Source organism: Salmo trutta, unplaced genomic scaffold (genome assembly GCF_901001165.1).
Source record: "Salmo trutta unplaced genomic scaffold, fSalTru1.1, whole genome shotgun sequence".
Lineage (NCBI taxonomy): Eukaryota > Metazoa > Chordata > Actinopteri > Salmoniformes > Salmonidae > Salmo > Salmo trutta.
Window position 1 is genome coordinate 49482 of NW_021822882.1, and position 24572 is coordinate 74053.

General features: G+C 45.9%; 1 pseudogene; it reads left to right on the forward strand.

Annotated features, from left to right (window-relative positions):
- LOC115186257 (POU domain, class 2, transcription factor 2-like) overlaps positions 1 to 14060 on the forward strand; it is a 16526-nt pseudogene extending 2466 nt beyond the window's left edge.
- Positions 14061 to 24572: the final 10512 nt, after the last annotated feature.

Sequence of the window (24572 nt, forward strand, 5' to 3'; positions counted from 1 at the left end):
CTCCATCTCTCACCCCTCTGTTTCTTTCCATCTCTCTCACCCTCTGTTCTCCCATCTCTCACCCCCTCTGTTCTCTCCATCTCTGACCCTCTGTTTCTCCATCTCTGACACCCTCTGTTCTCTCCACTCTCACCCCTCTGTTCTCTCCATCTCTCTCACCCCTCTGTTCTCTCCATCTCTCACCCTCTTTTCTCTCCATCTCTCTCCCCTCTGTTCTCCCCATCTCTCTCCCCTCTGTTCTCTCCATCTCTCACCCTCTGTTCTCTCCATCTCTCCCCCTCTGTTCTCTCTATCTATGATCCCTTTGTTCTCTCCATCTCTGACCCCTCTGTTCTCTCCATCTCTCTCCTCTCCCCTCTGTTCTCCCCATCTCTCTCCCCTCTGTCTCTCCATCTCTGACCCCTCTGTTTCTCCATCTCTGACCCCTCTGTTCTCTCCATCTCTCTCCCTCTGTTCTCCACCATCTCTCACCCCTCTGTTTCTCTCCATCTCTCACCCTCTTTCTCTCCATCTCTCACCCCTCTGTTTTCTCTCCATCTCTCACCCCTCTGTTCTCTCCATCTCTCACCCCCTGTTTCTCTCCATCTCTCACCCCTCTGTTCTCTCCATCTCTGACCCCTCTGTTCTCTCCATCTCTCACCCCTCTGTTCTCTCCATCTCTCTCCCCTCTGTTTTCTCCATCTCTGACCCCTCTGTTCTCTCCATCTCTCACACCTCTGTTCTCTCCATCTCTGACCCCTCTGTTCTCTCCATCTCTGACCCCTCTGTTCTCTCCATCTCTCTCCCCTCTGTTCTCTCCATCTCTCACCCCTCTGTTCTCTCCATCTCTCACCCCTCTGTTCTCTCCATCTCTCACCCTTCTGTTTCTCTCCATCTCTCACCCCTCTGTTCTCCCCATCTCTCACCCCTCTGTTCTCTCCATCTCTGACCCCTCTGTTCTCTCCATCTCTCTCCCCTCTGTTCTCTCCATCTCTCTCCCCTCTGTTCTCCCATCTCTCTCCCCTCTGTTCTCTCCATCTCTGACCCCTCTGTTCTCTCCATCTCTGACCCTCTGTTTCTCCATCCATCTCTGACCCCTCTGGTCTCTCCATCTCTGACCCCTCTGTTCTCTCCATCTCTGACCCCTCTTTTCTCTCCATCTCTCACTCTGTTCTCTCCATCTCTGACCCCTCTGTTCTCTCCATCTCTGACCCCTCTGTTCTCTCCATCTCTCACCCCTCTGTTCTCTCCATCTCTGACCCCTCTGTTCTCTCCATCTCTGACCCCTCTGTTCTCTCCATCTCTGACCCCTCTGTTCTCTCCATCTCTCACCCCTCTGTTCTCTCCATCTCTGACCCCTCTGTTCTCTCCATCTCTGACCCCTCTGTTCTCTCCATCTCTCTCCCCTCTGTTCTCTCCTCCTCACCCCTCTGTTCTCTCCATCTCTCACCCCTCTGTTCTCTCCATCTCTCACCCCTCTGTTCTCTCCATCTCTCACCCCTCTGTTCTCTCCATCTCTCACCCCTCTGTTCTCTCCATCTCTGACCCCTCTGTTCTCTCCATCTCTGATCCCTCTGTTCTCTCCATCTCTGATCCCTCTGTTCTCTCTCATCTCTGATCTCTGTTCTGTCCTCCTGTCTCCCTGCAGGACATCCAGCAGTTGTTGCAGCTGCAGCAGTTGGTTCTGGTACCAGGAGCACCACCTGCAGTCTCCTCAGTTCCTCCTCCAACAGCACCAAGGGCAGCAAGGTGGGCTCCTCGCACTAGCCACTACCACTGGTTCTATTCTATTGGGACAGTGCCCTGAAGATGGGCTGTAGATGTTCCAACTATCAACAAACAGATTTCATTTATTTAGAAGTGCCAACTGTTAACAACCATTAACAGGTTCTTCAACTGTCTAATACTAGAATGCCTATTGGATTCTCTGATCGACCATGGAGTTTTGTGGAATATTACATGGTGTTGTTTGTTCACATAACTGATCATAGGCCTACTGATTCCCTCACTTCTTCACTCCTCAGGACTGCTATCAACACCAAATCTGATTCAGCTACCTCAGCAAAACCAAGGGAGCCTCCTGTCCGCTCCCACCAGGCTGGGGCTCCAAGCAGGTAGGACAACAGAGGAACACCCAGGCTTTGAGAGAGGCTACAGGCCCGGCTCTTTCCAACAAACATCTCTTCTCATCATTCTGTCATATCCAGTAAACGCCTCTCTTCTGCTATATAATTCTCGCTCTCTCTCTCTCGCTCTCCCACTCTCTTTTTCCTCCTCCCCCTCTCCCCCTGTAGAGAGACAAGGCTATGGAAGGCAGTGGGGTCATGACCTCTGTGTCCTCCTGTGACCTCTCACCCCGAGGAGCCCAGTGACCTGGAGGAACTGGAGGTGTTTGCCCGCACCTTCAAACAGAGACGCATCAAACTGGGCTTTACACAGGTACGCCTTTCTGTGTGTGTGTGTGTGTGTGTGTGTGTGTGTGTGTGTGTGTGTGTGTGTGTGTGTGTGTGTGTGTGTGTGTGTGTGTGTGTGTGTGTGTGTGCTAACTCCCTGTTTTCCTCCCTCCCTCGCTCTCTCAGGGTGACGTGGGAATGGCCATGGGGAAGCTATATGGGAATGATTTCAGCCAGACCACCATCTCTCGCTTCGAGGCCCTCAACCTGAGCTTTAAGAACATGTGTAAACTCAAACCACTACTGGAGAAGTGGCTCAATGATGCAGGTGAGAGGGGAGGGTGGGGGATGAAGGAGAGGACGGGAGATGGGAGTAGGGGAGGGGCCGGGAGAAAGGAGAGGGAGGATGGGAGGGGAGGAGAGAGGAGAGGGAGGATGGGAGGGAGGGGAGAGAGGAGAGGGAGGATGGGAGGGGAGGAGAGAGGAGAGGGAAGATGGGAGGGGTAGGGAGAGGAGAGGGAGAGGGATGGGAGGGAGGAGAGAGGAGGGGGAGGAGGGGGAGGATGGGAGGAGAGAGGAGAGGGAGGAGGGGAGGGGAGGGAGGAGAGAGGAGGAGGAGGATGGGAGGGAGGAGAGAGGAGGGGGAGGATGGAGGGGGGGAAGGAGAAGGAGGATGGGAGGGGAGGAGAGGAGGGGGAGGATGGGAGGGGAGGAGAGAGGAGGGGGAGGATGGGAGGGGAGGAGAGAGGAGAGGGAGGATGGGAGGGGAGGGAGGGGGAGGATGGGAGGGGAGGAGAGAGGAGGGAGGATGGGAGGGGAGGAGAGAGGAGAAGGAGGATGGGAGGGGAGAGGATGGGAGGGGAGAGGAGAAGGAGGATGGGAGGGGAGGAGAGGAGGGGAGGATGGGAGGGGAGGGGAGAGGAGGAGGAGGATGGGAGGGGAGGGGAGAGGAGAAGGAGGATGGGAGGGGAGAGAGAGGGGGGGATGGGAGGGGAGGAGAGGAGGGAAGGAGAGGAGGGGGGAGAGGAGGATGGGAGGGGAGGGAGAAGGAGGATGGGAGGGGAGGAGAGAGGAGGGGGAGGATGGGAGGGGAGAGAGAGGAGGGGGAGGAGGAGAGTGGAGAGAGAGGAGGAGGAGGATGGGAGGGGAGGGGAGAGGAGAAGGAGGATGGGAGGGGAGGAGAGAGGAGGGGGAGGATGGGAGGGGAGGAGGGGGAGGATGGGAGGGGAGGGGAGAGGAGGGAGAGAGAGGAGGATGGGAGGGAGAGGAGAGGAGGGGGAGGGGAGGAGAGAGGAGGGGGAGGATGGGAGGGGAGGAGAGAGGAGGGAGGAGGGGTAGAGGGAGAGGAGAAGGAGGATGGGAGGGGAGGAGAGAGGGGGGGAAGGAGGGGAGGGGAGAGGAGAAGGAGGATGGGAGGGGAGGAGAGAAGAGGTGAGGGAATTGGTAAAGGAGAAAGGTGTATGACACTTTGAATCAATCAATACATCAGTTGATTAATTAACCAATCCCCAAGTTGCATTCATCTGTAGAATGAATGAAACTTATTTGTAAAAAATGTTTCAACTCTTTTTATTGGTATTTCTTTTCACAGTTATAGTAAACAATGCTTGAAATACAGTACATTGCACATGGTTTTATACATTCGATATACCATGGAAACTACTTTTTGAATGAGGTAGGAATGTATATGCCCATACAAAAATATAAAAGACTTAAGTAATACATTCATAACAAAACATTAGAAACAACAAACATGGCTCGTCTTCAAAACGAATAGAACAATTATAATAATAAGACAGGCGAATATTAAACACTCACAAAGGTGAGATTAAATACAAAGCTAGTGTCTCTACATAGGTAAAGAAAGGTTGCCACATTCTGTAGAATTTGTCAGAAGAAAGGTATATTTTATCTTCTCCAATTTACTGAAGTGTAAGAGATCTTTAATCCACACGAAATGAGGAGGAGAGGGCGACTTCCACAGAAGTAAAATCAACCTTCTTGCCAACAAAGGCTACAAAGTCAGATGTGTGTTTTGGTAGTGTTATAGTATCAGGTATTACCCCAAAATAATGATGTTATGGCAGTAGTTGCAAAAGGTACCTGTAAATCTTTAGATATGGTATCAAAGATGGCAGACCACTAGTTATGTAGAGAAGAGCAGGACCAAACATACGTATTAATGAAGCAGGAACTTGCCGACACTGTCGTAAACAGTGTGGACATCAGGATAGATGTTAGAAAGCCTGAGTTTAGTCCAGTGAGTGTGGTGGAGGATTTTGCATTGGATCAAACCCATGTTTGGCACAAATAGAAGAGGAGTGGGACATGGTGCAGAATACCTTCCCATGTGTCATCAGTCAACTCTGTTTACCCTGATGAAGACAGCTTGTCTGTGGAAACGTTGCTTATTAGGTTATTACATTATTGCATCTGAGCTCCTAGAGTGTGAGGTTCTCCTTTTCTTTTCCGGGTGTTCTACTTCCTCTAGCCAGCACCCTCGCCTAACAGGTGTTCTACTCCTCTAGCCAGCACCTCGCCTAAAACAGGTGTTCTACTCCTCTAGCCAGCACCTCGCCTAAACAGGTGTCCTACTCCTCTAGCCAGCACCTCTCCTAAACAGGTGTTCTACTCCTCTAGCAGCACCTCGCCTAAACAGGTGTTCTACTCCTCTAGCCAGCACCTCTCCTAAACAGGTGTTCTACTCCTCTAGCCAGCACCTCGCCTAAACAGGTGTTCTACTCCTCTAGCCAGCACCTCGCCTAAACAGGTGTTCTACTCCTCTAGCCAGCACCTCGCCTAAACAGGTGTTCTACTCCTCTAGCCAGCACCTCGCCTAAACAGGTGTGCGTTCTTTCGCCTCTAGATCATCAGTCAACTCATCACCTAGATCCTGTTCCCATAACGTTTTAATAGCTGCGAAGAAGGATTGTGAAGAGAGGAAATTTGATCATAGCTATAAGAAATAATACCTTTTACTGTTGGTGATGGCGGGATAAATGCATCAGTGGGAGGCTCACAGGAAGACTGGGGAATTGAGAGGTCATGTCACGGACAAAGCTGCGCACTTGTAGATATCTAAAGAAATGGACTATTCGGAAGGTAGAGTTTATCTGAGAGTTGTTGGAAAGATGCAACGTGCCGTCAAAACGTTATTTCTGAGTAGAGGGGCCCTTGCAAACCAAAGTGACGTCTAAACTGGTTCCAGATCTTGAGAGTGGTTTTTACTAAAATGTTTTAGGTATAACTTGAAGTAGCAGAATGAATAGGGGAATGTGCCAAAGCAATCAGTGAAGAAGGCATACATGAGCAAGATTCTATCTTCAACCATGCTGGAATGATATTGTTGGGTATCTACACGGATCAAGTACTGAATTACACGGAAGTTCCAGACTTCCAGATGAAGTGGGAGGATAATCCCATCTAGTTTGTGGAAAAATATTTGGAAATAATTGAAAGAGGTAGGAGAATTTAGGGAGGGTATTCATTTTAACCGAATTAATTCGACCAGCTTAATGATAGGGGGAGTAGTGACCATCGTTCAAAAATGTTTCTCCACCAGAGTAAGGAGGAGGAAAGTTAACCTTTTTAAGGCTATCAAATTTGTCTATGACATGTACCCCCAAGTATGTACATTTGTTGAGAACTACTCTGAATGAAATGTGTGTAATGGTAGTTACGAGCTGCCGCATTTAAATGGAAAAGCTTGCTCTTATTCCGGTTTAACTGTAACCAGAGACTAGGCAAAATGCATTAAGCAACAGATAGCACAATGGGTAAGGATACATCGGGGTTTGAGATATAGAGAAGCAAGTCATCAGCATTAAGTGAAACCCTTCATTTGATGTCGCCTATGAACACTCTCGTTACATGTGGGTTGGATCTGATTGAATGTATCCTTGAGTTAATGAAGATATATCTGTAGAATGAGGATACCAGTTTGTGTGATTTTAAATCATCCCCACTAATCAATCTCTCTGTTTGACAGAGACCATGTCCACAGACAGTACTATGCCCAGCCCCAGCTCTCTGTCCTCTTCCTCAATGGGCTTCGAGGGCCTGCCGGGCCGACGCAGGAAGAAAAGAACCAGCATCGAGACTAACGTCCGCGGGCCCTGGAGAGAGCCTTCATCACGGTGAGAGACATGACAAATTGTCGTGGAAATTCTACACAGGGTCAATCAGCGCGATGGAGAGGTTCCAACCAACTCAATGCACCAAGTACACATGTCAATCAGGAGCTCCACCTGGGGCAGCCCACGTAACGTTTGGGATTCATTTTGTATGCATTTTGAAGGAGGGAAAGCCTAATACACAAATAAACTATATAATCTAAGATGGAGAATCGTTATTGTCTTTATCGGAGATAAACAAAAAGAACGCGCTCTCTCGGCCATGCACTTGGAAACACTACAGCCAAAATGGGAGCCACTTAGAAAAACTACAACTTTTCGCTCATTTTTCCAAAAACCAGCCTGAAACTCTTTCTAAAGAATGTTGGCATCTAGTGGAAGCCCTAGGAACTGCAATCGGGGACGATTTCGCCCTATTATAAAAGTGCCAGCCATTTCCTTTGATGGTTTGTCCTCGGGGTTTTGCCTGCCATTTCAGTTCTGTTATACTCACAGACATTATTGTAACAGTTTTAGAAACTTTAGAGTGTTTTCTATCCATATCTACCAATTATCTGCATATCCTAGCTTCTGGGCCTGAGTAGCAGGCAGTTTACTTTGGGCACACTTTTCATCCGGACGTCAAAATACCGCCCCCTATCCCAAAGAAGTTAACAGCTGGATCCGGGTACAAATATAATATATGGTCTCAATAACTGCTCTCCTAAGGCACCTGCCTCAGGAAGCCTTTCAAATGTAAAATCATTGATAAACATGTAAAAAAAACTTGGTAGTGGACATTCCATCAGTCCTGGAAGAAAGAAAATAAACTTAATCAGGTTTACTGCTCTTGTAATCATTGTCATGTTGACCTGTTGCATTGACATACAGTTCTGTACAAAATGTCCCTGGGACATAAACTAGTCAAAATATGAAACCTGTTGTTTATCAAATCTGCTAGGACCTTCAAAAGGTTGGTGCTGGCTTATCAGCTCAATATTCGGTACTAAAACATTTACTTGAATCTACTTCAGTTCTGGACACAGTTCCACGTAATGGAAACAGATTATAGTTTTAGATTACATTACTTACTTAAATCACTGGTGCTACCCAAACTATAGAATTGATTAATAATAATTGGAAATTGTCAAAAGCGTGTCTTATTCAATTATTATTACCTCTGTCCCAAATTTAAATCAATCAGTTTATTATCCAGATTTCAATCAGCTTAACACGTCCTTTCCACACTCACACAACTTTCAAATCCACATTCACTTATTCCCAAACACACTCAGTAATCACCCTTATTACTCCATGTGCATCTTCAACGATTCTCCTGTCGTTACTACCTATGCACCATATGTATCTTTCTATACATATAGAATAGCCTCATATTCGGAAATAATACTCTCTTCTTTCATATCTCCATACAGAATCCCTATATAACGTTATACATCTTTAGTTATTCACGTCCACACCACTAGCAACGATCACAGTGCAGCAGCCCGAGAGGTATACATATCATATTCTCAAGGAAATCTCAGTGTCCGGGGGCATCAATGAATATTGTTACAGCCCTTACCCATCTCAGCTGTTACTCTCTCAAACTTTTCAATTGCTTCTCCTGTCAGTGCTCACTATCTGTAGATCGATGGGTGGTGGTGGATGCCATATGTATCTTCAACAGTTCCCAGTGGTTCTCGACCACATAGACACTTCTCTAATAAATGCCTACAGACAATTGTCAGTGGGGCCTCTGCCCTCACTCAAGCCTTCTCCTAAGACTAGCTTGCCGTTACTTCCTATACATATATAACAACCGTAGATAACGTTATAGATCGAAGAATTCAGATCACAGAACTAGTTGGGGCATTCTTTCAGACACGCACCTCTTTCACACTCTCACATCCACATTCACTTCATTCTATTACTTGACTTAGGACTAGTGGTAGCCTCCTCCATTTAGATCTTTAGTTTTATTGGTTTTATTGGTATTTTTTCTATTTTTATACAAATTCATTTAAATTTACTTCCTGAAATCAGAAGACGCGTCCTTCAATTGTTCGCGGATGATGTGTCTCCTCCTGGGAAGCTCACAGTAAGGGTCTGGGCGGGTCTTGTCATCTTTTGGTCAGATGAGAATTTCCCTCACGCTTCATAAAATATGCCATCGGTTTACCTCGCAGACGCCCACTGAAAAGCTCCGCAGGCAGATTCAATCATCCTGTTTGTTGACGCCAAATTGTTGTGGAAATTCTACACAGGGACACTCAAAGCCAATCTTAAATGAATCATTGGTTATTATCAGCGCGCTGAAGAGGTTCCAACCAACTCAATGCACCAAGTACACATGTCAATCAGGAGCTCCACCCGGGGCAGTCCCGTTAGTTCTCTTAAAGACGGACAAATTATATTTGCATATTTTAGCTTATTCATCATTCATAATTAACGTTTGCTTCCTTCATGTGACCGACCAATACTGGTTCATGCATGTGACGGACCAATACCTCATGAGGCTTCTCTCTAAGCTGAGAACATGAAACTCAGATATCCCTTTCTCAAATCAAGGTTCTGGGCATACTGCCAAATGCAGATACTGATGCACATGGAGTAATAAGGGTGATTACTGAGTGTGTTTGGGAATAGTACTAAGTGAATGTGGTAGTAGCATAGGTAGTAACGACAGAAGAATCGTTGATATGAAAGAAGAGAGTATTATTTTAAATTATGAGGCTATTCTATATGTATAGAAAGATACAGTGGGGGGAAAAGTATTTGATCCCCTGCTGATTTTGTACGTTTCTCCACTTACAAAGAAATGATCAGTCTATAATTTTAATGGTAGGTTTACTTGAACAGTGAGTCACAGAATAACAACAACAAAAATCCTGAAAAACACATGTCAAAAATGTTATAAAATGATTTGCATTTTAATGAGGGAAATAAGTATTTGACCCCTCTGCAAAACATGACTTAGTACTTGGTGGCAAAACCCTTGTTGGCAATCACAGAGGTCAGACGTTTCTTGTAGTTGGCCACCAGGTTTGCACACATCTCAGGAGGGATTTTGTCCCACTCCTCTTTGCAGATCTTCTCCAAGTCATTAAGGTTTTGAGGCTGACGTTTGGCAACTCGAACCTTCAGCTCCCTCCACAGATTTTCTATGGGATTAAGGTCTGGAGACTGGCTAGGCCACTCCAGGACCTTAATGTGCTTCTTCTTGAGCCACTCCTTTGTTGCCTTGGCCGTGTGTTTTGGGTCATTGTCATGCTGGAATACCCATCCACGACCCATTTTCAATGCCCTGGCTGAGTGAAGGAGGTTCTCACCCAAGATTTGACGGTACACGGCCCCGTCCACCGTCCCTTTGATGCGGTGAAGTTGTCCTGTCCCCTTAGCAGAAAGACACCCCCAAAGCATAATGTTTCCACCTCCATGTTTGACGGTGGAGATGGTGTTCTTGGGGTCATAGGCAGCATTCCTCCTCCTCCAAACACGGCGAGTTGAGTTGATGCCAAAGAGCTCCATTTTGGTCTCATCTGACCACAACACTTTCACCAGTTATCCTCTGAATCATTCAGATGTTCATTGGCAAACTTCAGACGGGCATGCATATGTATTCTTGAGCAGGGGGACCTTGCGGGCGCTGCAGGATTTCAGTCCTTCACGGTGTAGTGTGTTACCAATTGTTTTCTTGGTGACTATGGTCCCAGCTGCCTTGAGATCATTGACAAGATCCTCCCGTGTAGTTCTGTGCCGATTCCTCACTGTTCTCGTGATCATTGCAACCCCACGAGGTGAAATCTTGCATGGAGCCCCAGGCCGAGGGATATTGACAGTTCTTTTGTGTTTCTTCCATTTGCGAATAATCGCACCAAATGTTGTCACCTTCTCACCAAGCTGCTTGGCGATGGTCTTGTAGCCCATTCCAGCCTTGTGTAGGTCTACAATCGTGTCCCTGACATCCTTGGAGAGCTCTTTGGTCTTGGCCATGGTGGAGAGTTTGGAATCTGATTGATTGATTGCTTCTGTGGACAGGCGTCTTTTTTACAGGTAACAAGCTGCGGTTAGGAGCACTCCCTTTAAGAGTGTGCTCCTAATCTCAGCTCGTTACCTGTATAAAAGACACCTGGGAGCCAGAAATCTTTCTGATTGAGAGGGGGTCAGATACTTATTTCCCTCATTAAATGCAAATCAATTTATAACATTTTTGGCATGCGTTTTTCTGGATATTTTTGTTGTTATTCTGTCTCTCACTGTGCAAATAAACCTACCATTAACATTATAGACTGATCCTTTCTTTATCGGTGGGCAAACGGACAAAATCAGCAGGGGATCAAATACTTTTTTCCCCTACTGTACATATGGTGCATCGGTAGTAACGACAGGAGAATCGTTGAAGATGCACATGGAGTAATGAGGGTGATTACTGAGTGTGTTTGGGAATAGTACTAAGTGAATGTGGATTTGAAAGTTGTGTGACTGATTTGTTCAGTCACTTGCATGAACACAGAAATTGGTTATTAGAAAAGCACAAACATAAACATTTCCATCACAATATCACTGACATAAGTTCTTCATAGCACTGTCATACAGGAGACATACATCTTAAGCTGACATAACATCTACACGGCTTGTTCTGTAGTTTCTGCCCTCAGAAGAACACTATATCACTGTGATATCAGTGAGGTGATATAAGGCTAAGTGTGTATTAGTACTAATGTGTCCATCTCTGTCTTTCCCGTGTGTCAGCAGAACCAGAAGCCTACCTCAGAGGAGATCCTGTGTATCGCGGACCAGCTCAGCATGGAGAAGGAGGTGATCCGCGTGTGGTTCTGCAACCGCCGGCAGAAAGAGAAGCGTATCAACCCCAACAGTGCCACCCCTCCCTTGCCCAGCCAGCTCCCCCAAGCCCCACCGATACACAAACCCCCCTGCTACAGCCCACACATGGTATGGCCTGACCCGCATGATCCCCCTCTCCCAACCTTAGCCATCACAATTCTCCCCCATATATGAATGGTGTGTCCCGCATGTCATAGTGGATGTTCTTCTGCACCCCCTGTTCCAGTGTGCAGATGGTACTACCCAACCTGCATTGCTTTAGTGCTTTGCTATTACACATTAATAATCCTATCCCATTTATCCCTTTTTCTATTGGATAAAGCTAAGTATAGATACTCTTTTGAATATACACTCTCCCCCTCTTTTTCTCTTTGTCTTTCTCACCTGTCTCTCTATCAGATGTCCAGTCAGCTGTCCAGTCAGCTGTCCCAGGCAGTGACCAGCCTCAGTACCACATTGACCACCATGTCATCATTCTCCCCTCTGACCCCCAGTGGTCCCACCCACTCATCTCTCAGCTCCGCCTCCTCTCCAGTGACTCCTCCTCCTCGCAGCACAGCCAGCCCAGCCCCTCCCAGCCACAGCACACTGAGTCTCAACACAGGGTGAGTATGCACCTGCATACAAAGTGTACACTTTGGCCACTGTGCTTCACCATTGGTACAGTATTCAGTTCACCTGCAGTTTGCAGCAAATGTTAATCACACCCACACATGATTGACACACACTGATCCGTGACACTGCTACTTCTGTGCAGCAGTACTTTCTAACCTGTGTGTGTGACTGTGTGTTTTGTGTCCACAGCTTATGGCGTATGGGTAAAAAGAATGGTGACGTGTCTAACTACATCACCGATTTTGCTGCAAACTTGAGGTGAAGACAACAGAGACACACGTACCTATACTGTACACCCACCCACACACACACACTCTCTCCCTCTCTTACAGGAATATGATCGTCCGCACACCAACACAAGGTTCACAAGCAAGCATTTGGATTCGTAGCTCATAAAAACAAGATATGAATCAAGATGGTGTGTGTGTATCTGACCTGTGGGTTTCTCCTGCAGTGTGTCTGTGTTCAGGTCCCTGAGTCTGTCCTCTGTCTGTTCTGCTGCTCAACCTGCTTCTTTCTCTCCGTTTCTCCTCTGTATGTAAATGGATTTCCTCCTGTGTGTGTGTGTGTGTGTGTGTGTGTGTGTGTGTGTGTGTGTGTGTGTGTGTGTGTGTGTGTATGTAACACAGGAACACTGTGATGGGAGTAAACACAGGGAACCAGGCTCTGAACCAAGCTCTCCTCAGCAACAACCCTCTGGCTACTATACAAGGTGTGTTAGAGGGAGAGAGAGGTGTAGGGAAGGAGGGAAAAGAGAGGAAGAGGGAAATAAAAGGAGGAAGAGAGAGAGACAGGGGGAGAGAAAGTGGGAGAGGCAGGGACAGTAATTTGAGGTACAAAGTGATAATAAAGGTAAGTAATGTTAATGAATGCTAGACAGAAAGAATGACAGAGATGATGAGAGGGACAGTTAGAGCTGATGAGATGAATGAGAGATCATCTGATGGAAGAAACTGGAGAACTGGTGAGCAGGGCTATGACAGGCATGTCCCATCACTCCAACATGTTCATCCCCGTGTGTGTGTGTGTGTGTGTGTGTGTGTGTGTGTGTGTGTGTGTGTGTGTGTGTGTGTGTGTGTCTTTAGTCTGTCTTTCATTCTTTTTCTCTCATTCATCCACTTCTTCATTTAATCTCGATAGTAAAGTCTATAGTAAATGTAGTTATTTCACAGTAGGTATATTGAGGTTAACTCTCATCTCTCTCCCTCCCTTCTCAGCCCTAGCAGCCAGTGGTGGCCAGCTGCCCCTTTCCAGTCTTGAGGGGGGCAGTAAGGTGTTGCTGGGTGGTGCAGGGGGGCAGGGAGGGGGTCTCCAGTCCTCCTTCTTCCTCAACCACCCAGCTTTCCTCCACATGGGCCAAAATCCTGGTGCTGGATTGATCAGCGCTGCCGTAGCCAAAGCATCACAGCCCTCCCCTTTCCCCTCCACCAGTAGCATAAGTCCCACCCCCTGCTCCCCCTCCCCTTGCTCCAGCCCCGCCTCTTCCTGCGACTTCAATGAATTGGCACACAGCCCATCCTCGTTGGGAGGGGCTAAGATTGAGTGACACAGCCAAGCGCCAATCAGAGAGGAGGAGGAGAAAGGAGGAAACGACAACCTCGTCTTTCAACCAAAGCTATCTCTTTTATCACTCTCGCCCCACACTCTCTCTCCCTCTCTCCCCCCGTCTTTCAATGCCAAAAATACACAGAATGAAAGAGAGGAGAGGGAGGGAGTCAGAAGTGAAAAGGGGAGAAGGGGGGAAAGAGGAAGATTGAAACCAAAAATCTTTATCTATCCAAAGTGATGGAGGAGGCATTGTGGGACTGTTTAGTCAATACTGAGCGATATCGCACCTCTCCTTTCTGTCTCTCTTTCTTTCCTGGGAAAATAAACCAATGACAAATAACAGGAGTAGAGATATGCGTCGAATCGTGTGAACCAAAAATTACAAAAATAAACATTACTGTGTGTTTTTGGGGAATGGTGGCAAGGACAGAAAAAAGAAGTGGATGATTTTCTTTGAAAAGCTGCAGGTCTGAAAGAGGAGGAGATGGGAGGAGGATTTTAAACCAAAAATGTACCTGAGGAGGAGAAGAGGAACACACGATGACAAAAAACAACAACCATACCAAAATTCCAGAAACCAAAAATACGGAAGGAAAAGCTTTATCCAAACGACTTGTACATACTGATCCTATCCAGGACCAGCACTCTGCCACACACACACACACACACACACACACACACACACACACACACACACACACACACACACACACACACACACACACACACACACACACACACACACACACACACGATATCCACAGCCGATCACATTCATCCATCCATCCGATCAGTCATCCACCCATCATGTCTGTCATAGTCTGTCACTCACTTTCACTGCAATTATGTTGTTTCTGTGGGATATTTTAGATTGTTGTAAATGGTTGATACTGAACGAGCCGAGCTTACAGGTGTGTCTCTGTTTGTGTTTTCCTACCTCTGCTTCTTTGGGTATCTTATCTCCCCCTTGATTTCCAATAGTTTACTGATAGCGTTGGAGTCTGTCATCATCATCATCTTGTGCTATTTACTTGATGTTGTCAGAGATAATAATAAGAGACAAGAGGGAACAAGAGCTCAGGCTTAGTGTAGCAGTTTTGTAGCAGCCTTGATAAAAACCTCTCTCCGTAATTACTCACAACAAAATGACTCACTTGATGAAATAATATTAGACTTAGACTCAATGTAGTCCTTGTGAATGGCCAATCCACCACGATGACAGTATGAAATTGAGCATGATTGGAGATTTAAACTAGTAACATTGAGGCAAGAAAGAGGTAAATTTATAAAAATGTTAGTTTAGTCATGGACAGGTCTGTCTTACCTTGTCAATCAGCCATCTGTCTCGACACGCAGTAGAGAAACAGAGATCAAAACCTGTTTAATGTTTAATATACGTTGTTTTTATTGTTCATCATCCCTCCATCCATCCCATTTTCACTGTCATTTTCCACCCAAATCTGCCATTATTACACATTTAAACCAAAGCATTTGTTACTCTTCAGAGGAGTCAGCCATGACATTAACACTCACATACTGTAGGGTTGGGGACACACCCTACCCCTCCCGCTGAACCCCCCTAGTTGACCCCTTCCATCTCCTTATGCCCGAGAGGGTCACTTCAAAAGGACAGAACCCTCACCCAACATAAAAGGTGTGCATACGGGGAGGGGATTGGATGGTGCAATGGGATCAAACATACAGAAAGAGGGGATGTCAAGTTTTTGTAAGAGGATACCAAAAATACAAACCAAAAACGTCAGAAACAAACCAAAAAGAAACACAGCCAAATATGGATGGGGGGGAGGAGGACAAGTGTAGGTTTTTACAGACTTGAGCTGACACCTCTGTCTGTTATCCAACTAACTGGGCTTCAGTGGCCCTCTCTAAACTGTGTAGCACAGCTGGACAGATGTATGGATAGATTGATGGATAGATCGGACAGATTCCCTCCCTCTCCCGTCTTTCTTTCACTCCAAACTCAGCTCTTCTTCTCTGGTCCTGGATGGAGAAATCTCTAATGACCTCATTGAACTGAATCTTCTAAGTCAGTTTTTATTTTTCCTGTTTGTTGGTTTATTTTGTATTTTATTTGTTTGCTGTGTCTCTTGATGCTGTGTATGTGCTGTTCTTTAGTGCTTACTCATTTGGGATAATAACGTATTCGCTTGCTACAACAGCTCCTTATTTTTTCCTAGTTGTTCTAGAGATTTTTAATCAGGTGGTTGGAAAAATACTGTGAAATGTAGCTTCCAGATTTTTATTAGATAAAAAAAAACTGACTGTCTTGGCAGAAAAAAGACACAGAAAAAGTCCAAAACAAGAGTTGAAAAGCAAAACGTGCAAACCAAACACCAAATACCAAACCAAACCAAAAAGCCAGGAAGGGACTAGAGATGGTCCAACTGCCGTCCCTGCCGTTGCATTGGGGCTCACACTTTTGATTGTGTCAATTTATCTTAAGTGTGTGCGTATGTGCGTTGTGTGAGGGTGCAATATTGTGTGTGTGTGTGTGTGTGTGTGTGCATCCGTTCTAGAAAGAATTCAGTGGAGTTTACAAAGATGTCCTCCCTTGCACGTTTACCCCCATTATCACACACACACACTTCGGCAAAAATTTACAGTAGAGTTTAAAATGCATCCAAAGAGTATTTGGTTTGACACACAGAAATACAGTTGTCAAATGAGAATCCTTAACGAACTAATCTATTTTAGATGTGGGGGTTCTAACCACGAGGTGAAACCTTTCCTCAACATTAACTCTTAGACGGAATGTATCTGTTAGTGCTTCTATAGATTTTGTAGAAAAAAGATCTATGTCCTAATGCTTACTTATTGCTAATGTATTGAAAAACATACAAAAAATATCTTAAAAAAACATTGATGATAATGACTTGATTTTAGACCAAAAATGTTACTCTCTCTTGATATATATTCGGTTTATTTTTCTTTGTCGAATCATTTAGGACTTTTGATTGATTGTACTATTTATTCATCTTAAGTTTGATTGATTTAAGCTTATATTGATTTCTTCTAACTATTTATTTGTTATTTATTTATTCTAGAGTCTTTTTACAGGGGATATATTTTGGGGTATATATTTATAATATATATTACGGGGCTGGGACCAAAAATCCTGCTGAAGTACCTTCTCACTTCTTCAAACCAGATACATGCAACCACAGGTCTCACGGGGCCTAGGAGAACATGGTCAGTTTGACCACAGACTCACTGCGACTACTCTTAAAGCTCTTAAAGGGGTGGGGGTGAGCTCACTGAGACTTTAAAAAAAGGATGGGGTGAGCTTACAGGGGGCAGCACTGTGTCTACATAGAGCACTTCAGTACGACCACCTAACAGCGTCTTCTCAGGCATTGCAGGGAAAGGTCATGGGAATAGGAACGTCAGCTTCATATTGATGTAAACTTAAACAATTCAATGTTTTCAGGTGTTGAATGCTGTCTTTCCTAAATATGGGGTTAATTGTCCTAAGGATAATGATATTACTAGTGATGTCCTTATTGTATGATTGATGAGTAATGACTGGTGAGATGAGAGGGACAGAGCATCTGGGTGTTTCTGGCTTCATGTGCGGTCTTGTGATGTTGTGTTTAGTTGAAGTGGGGATAGGGAGCCTCAGTAGGGTTCTCTACAGCCTTACTACAGTCCAGGATTGTTACTGGAGACCCCCACCCAGGTGGGATCAAACCAGTCATGAGTGAAACTTTTAAAACATTGCATTAATAAATCTCAAAGCTTTAGAACTGGAGTTTTTCCCATTACGATGTATACCATATGCTTTGGACCGATCAGGTTAGAGGGATTTATATCCCGGATGTACGCTTAGTCAGCGCTGCCTATCAGATAGTATATTGTATGTTTGAATATAGCCCAACACTTCTGGAAGAGAGCTCCGCTGACAGGGATGGTCAGGCAGGCAGATTGTTCTTAAAGATACAGTGCTGTTCCCTCACAACCTCTCCTCTCCTCATGAGAAATACACTGAAAGCTTTAAACAGCTACCAAACCAAAAAACTAGTTAGAAGATGCATTGACTGGGGCAAAGGAACGTGACAGAGGGACTGTTTTCTTTTCTTTCTGTTTTTACTTTTCTTGATGTTGGTAGGTTTTGTTTTCCACATCTACTGTAGGATGTTAAAGAGAGATATACCTCATATACTCTGATGATAAACCAAATAGATGAAATCTTTTAAAAAAAAGCAGGGTTTGTGTGGGGATCGGGGTGTGGGGTGGGACTGTGTGTACATGTGAGTGTGACCATGGATGGCCAGAGCGAGGCTTGGGTCCGGCAGAGTTCAAAGGTAATGGGGTCAGAGGTCACATTTCCTGTGCCCCATCCAAATCAGGAGACATATTGGGTAGCAAGTTGTATGCCAGCCCTCTCTGTGGTTCCCAGTCCACTCCCCCACACACCTCTCTCTCAGTCTGGTCTGAAGAACAACCCCCCGCTCTGTACAGCCCTCTCTCCATCCCCCTCTCCCCTACTGCTCCCTCCCTGCTGAACCGAAACACTCTCCAAGTACAAGTTTTCCATAGGCACAGATCTAGGATCAGCTTACCTTCCTCCAAATCCTAATCTTAACCATTGAGGGCACATAACACTGGCCTTAGGTCAGTGTCTATGGAGCGATTTTGTCCTACTCCTTATCACAAAGCTTTTTTACAGGGGCTAGCCTCTGGGTACCCAGCGTCTTTAGGTGATTGGCTGGATGTTGTGTTGTTTAGATTATTGACTGGATGTTGTGTCCGTCAGAGATGTGTGTGGCAGCGAACGCAGGAGGGGTAGGTGACTGGGGAAGGGCTGAGACTGTGGTCGCTAGGTGACGCATGCATACACTCCCCCAAGGTGGAAGTCCCCATTTCTCCCTTGCTCTTTTCTTCTATAATGAGGTGTAAATCAGTTTAGGTCCTCTACGTCCTGGTAGGATGCTGCTTCTGCGGATATCAGGGTCTTAGGGATCACATGTAAAGTGTAGGTCCTTTCAGTAGGGATACCCCCCCAAAAGAATGATACCAAAGTTTATGCCCCACTGTTGGATACGGCACCATGCACTCACTCCCTAAAACCCTGCTGTTTACCAGTGTCTGCACTGTTGGAGCTAGGAACACGAGAATTTCGCTACACCCGCAATAACATCTGCAAAATATGTGTACGTGACCAATAAAATGTGATTTGTCCATTCAGAGACTACACCTCTCCTATAGACTGAGTAGTCACCTGGCCATAGGTGCAGATCTAGGATCTGTTAACCTTTCCCTAATCATAGCTATTAGTGTAGGGAGAACACAAAACTGACCTTAGATCAGCACCTAGAGGCAACAAATCCTACTCCCTCTACTGTAGCCTGGGTCAACATTATCACAGCAGAGTTTAGTCTGGAAGAACATCTCCAGACTTTTTTGGCATTAACCATTTTGTACATTTGCACAGTCTGAACATCACAACATTGATTCAGTTCATGGATGAATTCCTTGTAGTCTCAGCGAAGCACCTTAGAAACCGTGTCAAACGAGAAACAAAGGAAACTGAAATGTAGAAATCGATATTGCAACCTGGACTCAAGGATAGACGTAACATAGTAAATGTAAATCCGAGACAGTGTAATTAGTATGAGACCAGGCTGGAATTTATTTAAATTGGAGCAGAACAGGCAATGATTAACAGTTTACTGATAGATGACAGAACATAGTGTCGATGTCAAGGCAGGAGAAAGCAAAGGGGGACAAAAAGACTATCAGGAGCAAAGAAAACAAAAAAGGAGGATGACTGATATTCCTCAAACCTACTCACTTCCATACTTTCTCTCTTTCATCCGTCTTCATTCTCTCTCTTGTACAATACAGCTTCAGTCCAAAGTTCCTTAAGCAAGACAGCAAAGTCCGATCGTACAGAATAAAACCAAAGAGTTCGACATTCCTCCTCTCTTTCACAGACAGCCACTGCATCCCTCTTTCTTTCTCTCCTTTCTGTCTATTCATCTCTTTTCTGCTTCAACCCCGTCACCTAGTAATCCAGTTTCTGACCTCAGCTATATCAATGATGATAATAATAATAATAATAATGATTAAGATAATGATAAAAATGTATATTTTTAAGTATTTGTCATTGGAAAATTACCTTAAGCTTCTCGTAAATATGATGATGATGACAATAATGAAGACGTTAATGACGTTTCTCTTGGTATCTCTGTAGTTGTTCTGATCTTTTTTGAGTTTCGTCCTTTTTGCTCGTGCTGCCAGAGTAATTCTGATGATCCCATGATCCTCTCTGAGTTTGTTGACCCTGTCCTTTTAGTTCTGTCTGTCTGTCCCTTACCACTGTCTGTCTGTCTGTCTGTATTCCATGTCGTTCTCTGTGTTCGTTGGGCAGAGGGAAGAGCTACATGTTATAACCAAAAATGTGATGTTTGTGGGAGAATTCTGTACGAGTCGTTAAGGAGAGTTTTTCCAGGGAATTCCAGACTTCTTTGGTGGTTTGTGGGGAGGGGTTAATAAATGGAGGGAGGAGGGAAAACTGTCATAACTGCTATAACTGTTCTGTGGAAATAAGTCCCCAAAGTGTAGGTGTGTGTGTGTGTGTGTGTGTGTGTGTGTGTGTGTGCCTCAAAATGTATTTCATCTGTTAGCTAAGCAACAGGTTTGTAAACATTGGCTTGATTGGTTGATTTACTGCTAGTCAACATGTAGTTCATTTCCCTCTGTCTGACCTTCAACCTTTGTTGTTTGTTTCCCTATCCGTTTTAGTGTGTGTGTGTGTGTGTGTGCTCATCCTCTCTCCCATCATTTGTTCTACCATCCTGTGTCTTATATCATGTGAGCAGTCCTCTTTTCTCTCCCTTCTCTCTGTCTCTCCCTCCCTTCTTTCTTGTGGTAGCAACTTAGCCTTTTACTGTGTTAATCTTTAAAACAAAAACAAAAAACAAGAAAAATATCTCTGCTTGTTCATAGTACAGTGTTGTTCATTTAAAGTCATTTTTGTAACTGAAAGTGTTTCATTCATCCAAATAAAAACAGGAGACAAAAACTGTACAGATGATCCTGGCCTCTGGTGTGTTTAAAACAGTACAGTACACTCTAATATCTCTAGATCACTTTCTCATCTCTATTATAGCTCTTGTTTTAGAATGTTTGTCTGTCATTGTTTTGTTCTAGCACTGTGATAACCCTGAAGGTCTTAAAGGAAATTCAGCTCAACATGCTCCAGCAGTAGGCCACCACTAGGTGTCAGCTCAACATGCTCTAGCAGTAGGCCACCACTAAGTGTCAGCTCAACATGCTCTAGCAGTAGGCCACCACTAGGTGTCATCTCAACATGCTCCAGCAGTAGGCCACCACTAGGTGTCAGCTCAACATGCTCTAGCAGTAGGCCACCACTAGGTGTCAGCTCAACATGCTCCAGCAGTAGGCCACCACTAGGTGTCAGCTCAACATGCTCTAGCAGTAGGCCACCACTAGGTGTCAGCTCAACATGCTCCAGCAGTAGGCCACCACTAGGTGTCAGCTCAACATGCTCCAGCAGTAGGCCACCACTAGGTATCAGCTCAACATGCTCCAGCAGTAGGCCACCACTAGGTGTCAGCTCAACATGCTCCAGCAGTAGGCCACCACTAGGTGTCAGCTCAACATGCTCTAGCAGTAGGCCACCACTAGGTGTCAGCTCAACATGCTCCAGCAGTAGGCCACCACTAGGTGTCAGCTCAACATGCTCTAGCAGTAGGCCACCACTAGGTGTCAGCTCAACATGCTCCAGCAGTAGGCCACCACTAGGTGTCAGCTCAACATGCTCTAGCAGTAGGCCACCACTAGGTGTCAGCTCAACATGCTCCAGCAGTAGGCCACCACTAGGTGTCAGCTCAACATGCTCTAGCAGTAGGCCACCACTAGGTATCAGCTCAACATGCTCTAGCAGTAGACCACCACTAGGTGTCAGCTCAACATGCTCTAGCAGTAGACCACCACTAGGTGTCAGCTCAACATGCTCTAGCAGTAGGCCACCACTAGGTGGAGGCCTGGACCTGATTATCAGTGACAGACCAACAACTGATGATACCCAGCAGATGAGCAGTAGTCACGCAGCAGACCTGGACAGAGAGGAGAGGAGTCTGACTCTCTCTCTTTCTGTCCTCTACTGAGTCATAGGACATCTGTTGATTGACAAACATCACTGACTGTGTTTGGCCCTTTCTCCGTCTGTCGCTCTCTGTACGTCTGTGCGTGCGCATGCTGAGTGTGTTTGCCAGTGTGTGTGTTGTGCGTGGCATATGCGTGCGTGCTGAATGTGTGTGTGTGTGTGTGTGTGTGTGTGTGTCGTGTCTATGTGCAACAGTAGGAGGTGGAGGACTCTGTGTGGTAACAGTGTGTGAGTGTGACAGCAGCTTTCTGACGCCCACCGCACAATGACTCACTGATCATGTTGTGTACATAGGATCATTACTATGGTGACAATCTGGGCCCATATTGACCGATGGAGTCTGCCAGTGTGTCAATCAGTGCATCCAATTTAAAGGTCTTCAGGTCCCTTACCACCTCCGTGATGCCCCGTTTAGGATGGTAAGGATCCAAATGTGTAGCAAAGGTAACCCAAGTTTGAATATAATATCGTGACTTGCTCCCTCTCAGTCCTTGAAAGGATAGATTGGTTGTAGCAACTGTCAGTCATCTCTCTGAATGCTCTCCTCCACTCACGCTGAGTCTCAGTCAGCACCCTCCTGCTGCTCCCACCCCCTCACCGTACATGCAGCAGTTCGCGCGTGACTAGGGTGGGCACAGAGAGGGCCTGGAAGCACGTTGCCGCTCTCATCCACACAGTGGGCACAAGACTGGAGGCACACACGCGCACACACACAAGCAGAACCACTCACACAAGCAGAACCACACATTCAGAACCACACACACAGAACCACACACACAAGCAGAACCACTCACACAAGCAGAACCACTCACACAAGCAGAACCACACAGGGAGTGGGCACAACAGGGAAACCCGTCCACCCAGACATTACACATCCCTCACAACAGCCAGAGTACAGAGAAATCTACTCCAGAACAGTAAGTAGCTCTGTTGAAACCAAGGCTGTACCCCTCAACACTGATAGACATACCAACAGAACACACCAGGACTGCAGAACAGTACCCACCCTGGAGGGGGAGACCTACTGCTTCCAACAGTAGGGCATAAACTGTGTTTACAATAAGCACATTTAGCACAATTCTAAACACAGTATGCTATACAGTGTCAACTTAATATGTTCGTTTTGTTAGCATTTACTGTACACCATAACTCTCCACAATACAACATCTACAAAGGGAATAAATCCATTGAACATAATGTGTTACATCAGCACCCACCACAAATGAACCCATTGTACAGAACTTCAACTTTTTTTAAAAGCACACACAACACACTCACACACGAGAGGAATCCACAACCCACCCCTGCAGCTATGACACATTACTACACCACCCACAGCCATGCCCGGGTGAGGGAGGGCAGCACACACCAGACTCACCAGTGGAACACAGCAGTTCCATGTTCCAGTGAGAGCAGTCCGCCCCGAGACTGACACTGCTACTGGCCTGTCACACTATGACACATAGCTGAACCACCCACAGACCTGCTGTCTACATGCCAATGATGCCACACAGCACAACCAGAAGGATCAGGGTCCCAACCACAGCCTCCTAGTCTTAGAACATTCTATCTGAACACACTCCGACTGGCTCTGAGAGCATGAGATGAACAGGGCATGAGTTTCATTTGGTAGTGGGGTGAGGGGGTGATGAAAGGGGTGTAATCCGGTAGGAGGGGGTGAGTGGCCCTGTGGCCCTGCTCTGATGATGTGATGGGGATGAGAGAAGGGGCGAGGGGCGGCCCTGATTGGATCTGACTCAGACCTCTCTCTCTCACACACTCACTCTCTCACTCTCTCACTCTCTCACTCTCTCACTCTCTCACTCTCTCACTCTCTCACTCTCTCACCCAGCCAGCTCATCTGAGAGGGGTACAGTTGCCTGATCTAATTCTAGCCCTGCTATGACATGTGTAGAAGAGATAGGGGGAGGGGGAATAAATGGAGAAAGGGGGGTAAAAAGGAGAGAGGTAGAGGATGATACAATAGAGGAGAGGGGAGAGGTGGTTTTGAGAGAGGAAGGGTGAGAACAATTTGGTCAGTGAGGGGTTAGAGGGGGAGAGAAGGAATGAGAGGGGTAGTAGGAGGGTGAGAGAAGGGAAGCTCACAGCTGTGCCAATAGGAAGAGTTTGTTCCTCTGTGAGATACAGGAGACACTGTCAACACACACGCTATGCTCAATATAGCAACTGTCACAGTGCCAGGCATACCTCTCTCTCCTTTTACACCCTCTCTGCCTTGCTCACGTTCTCCCTCTCGGTCTCTGCCCACACCCAGCGCAACCTTAAAACCCCCAAATTAACTTCCTACTTTATAGCTCTTCTTTCTACTCCTGTCAGTGTCATGTCTTGATGGCTAAATGAACACGGTCTTTCTGCCATTAAAGGCCCAGTGCAGTCCAAAATGTGATTTACCTGTGTTTTATGCTGTACATACTGTACTGCCCCACTATGAGGTTGGAATAATACTGTGAAAATTCTGATAATGGATTTTTTTTGTAAGAGCCGTTTGATAAGACTGCCTGAAATTTGAGCCTGTTTTGGCGGGATGGAGTTTTGGCCTGCCTGGTGGCATTACCAGCATCAATTGGTTAATAGACCAATAAGAATGAGAGTTCCAAAACTCAATAACAGCTAGTTTTCAGTTTCCCCCTCCCCACTCTGACCACTCCCAGACAGTCCTAGCAAAATTCTTGCTTGAGAAATTGCGGTTTGCTAAAAATATATATATTTTTACCATTTTAATTGAAAACAATCACAGTAAGGTACTTAATTGTTACCCAGAAATGATTTGCTATTGGGATAAAAAACAGCTGCATTGGACCTTTAATTCTCTTACTCAGTGTATTACAGGCTTGACACACTGCCAGACATTGGTTTAATATAACACACATTCTCTGTGCCTCTCTCCAGCGTTCACATTACCCTCTC